The 9,038-nt window shown below is 37.2% G+C and overlaps 1 long non-coding RNA gene across 1 annotated transcript; it reads left to right on the plus strand.

Moving 5' to 3' along the window:
* The first annotated feature begins 2,691 nt into the window (after positions 1–2,691).
* LOC103477280 (uncharacterized) lies at positions 2,692–6,574 on the plus strand. Its single transcript, XR_535612.2, has 4 exons — positions 2,692–2,896; positions 4,294–4,369; positions 5,707–5,796; positions 5,879–6,574. It is a non-coding gene; the product is annotated as an uncharacterized LOC103477280 (long non-coding RNA).
* Positions 6,575–9,038: the final 2,464 nt, after the last annotated feature.

Below are 9,038 nucleotides of genomic sequence, written 5' to 3' on the forward strand. Positions count from 1 at the left end.
TTTCATGGTACCCCCAAGAATTTAAAACTATTTTCACCCCTGGAAAACCTCATGACTGCTGCTGAAAGGAAATCACTATCAACCATTTGAGACTGCTTCAGGGGCCACTGTGGGGAATAAATGCGAATAAAAGCCGTGCTCTCGGTGACTCCAGCAAAAACAGAGATTTCCATCAGACCCCACGGATCAGAGGTTTTAAAAGATAAACAATGTTGTTGGACATTAATTCCAACCAGAAATCCCTATTGGCCTTATAAGTAACCACACTGTGTCCCTGGCATCCGGAGAAAAAGGAGGATTAATAGTCCTGTGTGTGAATCTGAAGGTTACCCTCCAGAGCAGAGGTCAGAGTAAATTAAACACATTCAGCTCAATGAAGCTTTGAGGGTTTAATGAAAGAAATTGTGTGGCACACCTGAAACAAGGTGAAGAGAAAGCATGAAAGGTAATCATAGTTCATTAGGAAAGTGCTTCTGGAGCTGAACTCTGACATTCCCATTGAGGGGAAATTGTATTTCATGCAGGTTATCTGCATGACTAGGCCTTTAAATTGCCTGTATAAAGTTTCACTTTTCATAAGAGTCATTTAAATGACCCCATTTTAAATCTGATTGTTTCTCGGACCTTGTTAGCTCAGCAGCATTAATGCAAACACAAGTTTACCCTGCCTTCTTTGATGGATTCACAGCCTCCCAAAGCATTGGTACGTTAAGCTGTGTGTTGGGGGGAAGTTTCAACATCTATTAAACAGCATATCCTTGAACACAATAGGTTGCAATTTGGCAACATAATAGGATTGGATTTAAATAAATTTGATTCATTTGAAATGAATTGGGACCAAATTATATTTTCTAACTTTATAAAACTGGACATCAGGGCACCATGTCCAGTTTTGGTGCAATGTTCTACAGCCCTCAGTGAAGCGGTCCCAGGTTCAATTCCTGCTGCATGTCCTCCCCTTCTTCCTGTTGGGCTACTAATAAATACCGGCCACTAGTGCCAAAACATACTGGGCGTAAACTGGACCCGTTTGTCCTGTAAAGTTCCTTGAGATGACATTTGTTGTGAATTGGCGCTATATATGAAAATAAACTGAATCAAACTGAAATAAGCTTTTTTATTTATTTTTTGCTCTCTGGAAGACCAGAAGAGATGCTGCAGCCTCAGCAGGAAATTTGCACATTATAATGGGATGGAAAATAATATAAAGTCCAGTGTAGAAACCTTTAGAGAGCCGTATCACATACACACCATAAATAATAAAATATTACATACTTTACTTTATATGGTAAAAGTTTATTTCTCAAATATGAGGACTATTTTTTTTCATTGCCTTTAGAAAAGCATTTCAGACTTTTCTATAAGTTCCAATTATGACAGATATTGCTTTTTATTTTCATAATATCCACTGAATATTAATCTTGGTCTCCTTCTGTCTCTAATGCATCTCACCGGTCTCGAGTTTTCTTCCATCTGCATACTTATTAGAAGCACACTTGAACACAACGTATAGGTCTTTACAGATTAAACAAATCTTTAAATGCCAGCTTGCATTAATTTCAAATAAATACTCATTTGACTCAGAACAACCTCTCTGCTAAATGTCCCATTTCAGCGCATGACAATCAGGAGAACCACCGTTTACTGCACTTAAACTGCCGTCTACTAAAAACTTTGCACAATCAGGATGTGTTCAAACTTGTCTCTGCCATTTCAGGCCTTTTCATTAAAGCAGCAGACTGGCAATTTCAAAGACAAATGTCTTAAGAATAAAATTTCCTGTCCAGCGTTGGAAAGAAGAAAAGATAGATTATTGTTTTCTGGTTGCAGTTTTTAATTTCGAGAGTGATTTTTGATCCTTGTCTGTCTTTAATGTTTTTAATGTGTCTGTGCGCTTAGGTTGCCCCTAAGGGACAAATTAAATTTTATTAAAATCAAATTGAATTGAACATTTTGTATCTTTTTTTTTGTTCTTTTACACTTAAATGCTTAAGCCTAGCAATGTAACTGCGTAATATAGAGATAAAAATTGTATTTACACTTTAAATTTCTTAATAATAAGCTTCACATACATGTTTGTAATTTTCCTACATATTATATAAATTTTGGTTGCACCATTTCAAATTTTCTGTGGATTTTCCCCTAAGCCTATGGACTTATATAACTCCTCCTCAAAAATAGTAAAGAAAATTAATACAAGATTACCACCCTCCATCAGTTGATAATAAATTTAGAATATCAATCATGTAATAAAAAACCCATAAAAACACACCCATAGTCTAATAATAGACATTTAAATGACAATAAAAAAGTGACGATAATTCTTTTAAGTAGAGTTTTAAATAACGTGTGTAATCTTTTACAGAAGGCCCATCTATTGCAAAGTGTGAAAAGTCAATACACACTTTATCTCGCCTGTGCCTGAGAGAAAACTGACCTCTACTGGTCTGATATTTAGGAGATGAAACGCTGACCTCTGACGAGTTATGTAAAAATGAAACTGTACATTTGATTTAATGTAATAGTTGAAATGCATTAGTATATCCTCTTGACTTGCATAAACCTTATAAACAAAAATAGCAGTTCACATTTCAGAGCCTCTCTCTGTATTGTCAATGTTGCCCCAAACTTCATCCCCTGCCGTCTTTTTAAAGTCTTAATCATGGTGAGAAATTCAGCTGAAAAAAACCCCCAACCAGCCACCAGGCAGGCACCTCTGCACTGCTCCTCTGTTTCTTCTTTCCTTCCCTCTGAATCCTCCCCTTCCTATTCCTCCAGCTAGTCTCTTCTTTATGTCGGAGCCTTCCTCCTCAGATCTCCTTCCTCCAGTTTGAAGCCCTGGGCCCAGCTGGCCACATCTGTCCCACTGCGGGCCCTGAACTGTCGAACTGTCGCTGTGAGTGATTCTGCCTCTTATCCTCCCTCAGACCTTCAACAATGCACATGTGGAGCATTTCAAGGAAGCTCATTCATTATGTAATGCCATCTTTAATCATTTATCCTGCGCTCTGCATCAGTGAGCTGTGTTTAGCAGGGGTGATCTGTGTGTTTGTCACCTTTTAAAGCTAAGAGTTGTGTTGTAATTTGTTCTACGGCTCTTTTTAGAACAACTGCATTTCAGAGAGTTTATGTCGAGCAATTTTGTATGCACCAGTGGGTGTGTTTAAAGGTCCTTATATAAATGCCAGCCTTTGTATGATAATCATTAACCTTTGTGTTTTAATTAGCTATGTGTCTAAAAAAGCCCCAGTGCCCTTGTATTCTGGCCATCCAGCTTTACTTGATCACCTTTCAAGCCCACGGGTTTACAGGTTTAGCTCAGCAAGCCAATATTTTGTTTACAGGATGCGACCTTAGCGTTCTCTTTATTCTGCTGTCTGCTCGTATTTTAGTGAGCGTTGGATTTCCTCCAGGAAGTGTCTCTTAATTGATTTGAGACTTTTCTGTGCATGAGTAACCCTTGTAGTTTTTAGCCCTCTGTGGTTTTATTGTCATTCATTAAGATGATTTGAATTGAAATTGCTCTTTTGTCAACCAGATTGAAGTTGTTTTGCGTCGCTGTTAGACATGGATCTATTTTTCTTATCTTTTGAATTATTTGAAACGACGCTTTGTCTCGTTTCATGTGAAATACAGAGACTTTAATGAAAATGAGGATAGATTTTTCTGTGTTTTCAAACAATTTGATTTTCACAGACTTTTTTTATGTCAAGTTTGCTTTTGTTTTGTGTTTGTTTCTTGATATTTCTAGGTGTATCAAATACACTGAGGTCTTACAACGTGGGATAATTTAGTTTGTCGCTTCTTCCCTTTATGTATTTTGATTTTTTCTCTTCCATGTTAGAATTGGGTTATTACCCTTATTTTATTTGCAGAGCCATTTTTACCTGCATTAAATAGTCTCTTCCCTCCACAGTGGCTCCTCATCCTCCCCTGATTATACTCAGTTTTTAAGCTCCTTGATTGTTTTAAGCTCCTGCTTTCATTGTCTTTTGCGTTTTAGACTTGCTACAAACTCACAACACATAACACCCTGAGCTTTAAGACATTAATCAGTAAGATCATGTTTAAGCATAAAGTCCATCGTTTTCCTCTGAGTAGTTGCACTGTATGGAATCTGAAATATTGCATCTTTGCAGTCTTTTATGATTATGATATTGCACACAGTGACCTTGTGCTGGCGATTGATATTGGATGTATAGTACAGCTCTAACCTGAGGTAGTTGTTTTCTGTCTGGTTTTATTAGCCTTTCACATATTGATGAAGGTTTTTTGGTTTACTCTTCTTTCCAGTGTTTCTCCAGTTTGTCGAAGGTTGCAGACATTAATTCCTGTGCATCTCTCTTATGGCCCGACCACAGCATTTCTGGTAAGCAACCAGACTTTTAATGCACCATTCAGCTGTAGATTTTCTGCTGATGTACACATCTGTAACGTTTTATTTTCAGCAACAACCAAAGGCAAGATGATCATATCAGGGAGACAGCAACACAACTACATGTTTTTGTTAATTTAATTGCATTTTCAACAATACTAGTTTCACTTCTCTGCTCTTTAAACTGTCAATTTATCAGAATCATATTCAGAAATATACCAATAAGAGGGCACCTGAGTCCAGCGTCCTACAATTATTCTCTTCTCTTATGAAACCTGGACAAGTTTGTCCATTACTGAGGAGTAATCTCCAAACTTTGGCTCTAGTTCCCAAGTGTCCTTGTGGCTTCTGTGTCCTTACTACCAGGCTATAGGTAATGTCAGACTCCATGTGCTACTCTGATGTCACTCCTGCCCAAAGCCATGAAACCAGAAGTCACTACTCTTCAGCGCCCTCTTGATCTATTTTTAAAGGTGAAAACATGGCCCATGTTGGTCCCTCGGTGTGCATTTGTAAGCACCTGCTTGTGGCAGCTTCATGTAGTGTTACTTGACAGGAGAAACCTTGATCTCCAAAGATCTGGAACCAAACTCTTCACTGGATCCATTCATACAAAAACCTGAAGCCTCAAACTCACACAAATACACAAACCAGATACCTGGATAGTAATCAAAAGTTTCTGTTGTTTATTTTTTAATAATGAAAGTTTTTTTTTTTTTTATGGTTCACAATTTTCAGGATTTTTAGAGAATATCATCAGTTTTACAACATTTTCCTTTAAAAACGACTTATTCATCCATCCTTCAAAAGAACTAAAACTTACAAATATTTTTGGTCTAGTTTCTAGAGCATAATAACTTGGTGCACTTGAAATAAGACAAAACTAACTTACAAGTAACTTGTCAGCAAGGTCCATAACTGCTTAATATTCATTAATAAATATACTAGTTTAGATTATTTGACTTACAACATGGAAAAAATCTCATAAGTGAAATAATCTGCCAGTGGAAGTAGAAGTTCATCAATACTAAGAACATTTTGACTTAAAACAAGTTTATATTTTTGCTGAAAAGTTACTTGTAAGCTAGTTTTGTTTCAAGTGTAATAAGCTAATAAGGTGTAGAAACTAGAGCAAAAATATGCCCAAAATACTTGGTAGGATTCTGGTATCCGTCTCTCTCTCTTGATTTTGCTTTAATGAACCCCCTTCTTCAACATGCCTCTATCTAACCTTCTTTTCTCATTAATGGACAGTCATTGTTGTTTATTGTGTGGCGATAAAGCATTAAATAATCTTAGAAAATCCCTTCTTTTTCTCTGGTTGTGCTCAGACCCTGAAGATCAAAGCCTGAGTTGACAAAGACGCATCATTACCAAACTTCTCTGATCCGAGTTTCAGGTTGCGTTGGAACAGAATCTTGGTGGGTTTGACCTTACTTTGTAGTGTAGAATGAGAATGAGTGTAATTAACACCAAGTCTTCTGTGTTTGTGTCTGTTTTAAGGGGGATTAGAAAGCTGCTAACATGTCCCAGAAAGACCTAAACAAAAAGCCTTACTTGAAAAGATTGTAAAAAGCTGGGCTTCAAGTGCAATAACCTGTCCGTTTTTGTTTTTTTTTTGCTAATTACTCTATGTAATGTGATGGAGTTTATAGAAAGGTTTTATATTTTATGTATAAAAGTACTGAATCCTGCAAGATTTTCAGGTGTTAAACTACTGAGATCTACAGGTCTAAAAAGTGTATGTAATACTGTTTTATTTCAAAATCCTTTCCACTATTACTGTGAGAGAAGATGATTTTTTAAAAGGAAATCCAACCAAAAAGATTTTGAACACTCAGTTTATTAAGCTCAGATTTTATCAAATATGTTATTTTTTTCAACAACTTTTCCTTCATTTCATGTATTATGTTGATCAAGTTCTCAGTAGACAGGACTAAGTAAAAAAATAATCCACTTTTAATATTTTATCTGCATCAGTCCAGCTTGGTATAGCAAATATGATTTTTCACATTTGAATGTAATTTTAGGTCCATATATATTATTAACATGCTCATATGCATTTTCCCAATGTGTAATTATAATTTGACGCCCCAACAAATGGAAGTGATTGGCACCTTTGCTCCTTTTTAACAGGGTGTCATGGCTGGTTGTTTCTCATTTGAATTGCACAGGATTCATGTCACATTAAAGTTTGGAAACATTTTAGAGTTATTTATTATGGTCTCCTTTTTCACTTCACAGAAATCTGCCATTTTAGCAGAGTTATGTGCACTTTCTCTATTCACTGCCAAATGTAAAATAACTTGAGTCACTTCAAGCCAACAGTCATATTTGGAACAATCATAAGTATAACGGCAGATTTTATACACAAAGAAAATTACTACAGGTTAGATTTTATTGAATTTTTTTTTAGCAGAAGAAGAAATTCTGTACCTCTTTTTGAATCTTAAATGAAGTCTATCTGTAGGTGACTTTTTGGTGTAGAGAAGAGTAGGGGCTTCAGGGAATCACGTTGGATTCATCTCTTCTTTCCTTTGAAATAAACCTATGATGGACAATTCTGAAGTAAAAGTAAGCTGCAAAGTATGCAAAATCTGCCAAGCAGTCACGTTTTGCCAGGGGGAAAAAGAATGAGTCTGTTAAGGTCATTGTTACACACTCCACAACAACGGATTTAGAAGAGGGGTGCGGGTGGGGGGGACACTTTACTGGCTCAGCACTTATAGAAACACTTAGCGCACAGGGAGAAAGAAATCTTGTTGTTCTTTAAAGATTTCACAGGTTCCATTTTCTGAACAAGACGTGCTCAACTAGAAAAAAGGAGGAAAAGCAGAAATCTCTGCTGATATTCTGTCTTGCATGAATTGTTCGGAGCGCTCCGTCCTGTAAAAAAAAAAAAAAAAAAAAAAAGATTCCAAACAGCATCAGCCACCCTTTTAACTCCATTTCCACTTCTGTCTCCGTGTGTTTGGGCTCTCTCTCTCTCGCAGCCCCCTGCTCCTTATCACAGAGAACATGACTTATGAAGGATGAAGTGGTGTTATATTTTAATAATTAATGCAAACCCTTCATTTGAAGCGTGCTATTTGTTTGAAGGGTGAAGTCTTAATCTTCTCAGCCACATTGTTGCGAAGCGAGCTGCCTGTTTGTTAGGGGTGACTTGGCGTCAGTCGGCGTGAATTCTGCTGACTTTGTCCCCTGGTGGGCATCACAGGAGGCAGGAGAACAAGCCAGAGTGAGACCTCAGAACCTTGCCAGACAAAAGTGGAGGAAAAGGGTCTGCGGGACCTTGAGGGAAAGCCCCGATAAGAGTTTTTTTTGTCTTATCATGAATCCCACAACTGAATTATTCATACACCGCAATTATTTTCTATCTTTTATTTGATTCAAAGTGGAATGTGGGCGTGAAAGCAGTTCTTTGAAGTTTGGAAATGCTGGCCGCTGGCTCTGGAAACAAGTTAACAAAACAACATGTTTTGCATTGGCAGTAGATGCGTGCATGCCCTACTTTGATTACAAACGACAGCAGCTCTGACTGTACCGCGTTAATTCGGGGACGTTTTCTCCAACAATGGCACTGCAGTGACAGCCAATAGCAGAGCTGTGATTTATTGTTTTCATTACATTTGCTAATGCACAAACGTAACGGAGCAGTGTTCGAAAGGTGTGAAAGAAAACGGTAATAATGCGAGCGTCAGCGAGATGTTGCTTAAATAACTCTCACATTGAATGTTATTGTCCTTAAGAAGGTGATTCTCTGCAAAGTAATCACATCTGAGGAATAAAGTTGAATATCATTGAAAAGTTCATTTATTTCATCTTACAGATATATTTCTGCTGCTTATGGCCTCAGAATATTTCAGTGTTACATCAGACCAATTATAAGGGGATTTGTAATAGAGAAATATCAACCTTCACAAAAAGCATGTGTGATTAAGACTTGGTCACGTCTCATGTTTGCGCGGATAGATTTTGTCCAAGACACACATTTTCTCACTTTCTAATTCAAATAAGGCAATAAATGTTTTCATTTTTGTTTGAATCTGCGAACCATAAGTAGACTCACCTTTATGATGCTTATATATGAAGCAATTCAGTAACACTCTCTGTATGCCATTTATCCTTTTTTTGAACAATACTATAAGTTTGTGGATATCCATACGTAATCTGCTCTGTAGGGGTTTTCTTTGCAAAGAGTAGTAAGGAATGTAATTTATGCCATTAAATTGAGCTATGCGTATAATTGAAAAGCTCTCAACGATAATGAAAAGGCTTTAAATCCAATCGAAACTCTGTCAAGAGAATTCAGAGTGCCTTCTGTCATGAGTTCAAGAGTTTGTAATGATTTCATTTTTTAAATGTAAAATTTAAGCCGTTCATGTTTTGTCTTATGTTCTGGTTATAATCATTTAGTATTCCCAGTTTATGTGTTTCATTTGGAGGAGTTGCAGAGATGCACAGTGTTGTTGCGCAACACCTCCCCCCCCCCTTCTCTCTCACTCTACTTCCCCTTCTCAGAGGAGGGAGATGTGCAGCCAGCTCTCCATCTAACGGGTAATTTGAGTTTTCTAAATCTGATGGGATTTTACCCTGTTCAGAACTGAGTAAACTCTGTTTAAGCTGGCGTCGAGAAAGACTAGCCTGGTTTCTAACGACCTCC

Source organism: Poecilia reticulata, linkage group LG15, assembly GCF_000633615.1.
Source record: "Poecilia reticulata strain Guanapo linkage group LG15, Guppy_female_1.0+MT, whole genome shotgun sequence".
NCBI classification, from domain to species: Eukaryota; Metazoa; Chordata; class Actinopteri; order Cyprinodontiformes; family Poeciliidae; genus Poecilia; species Poecilia reticulata.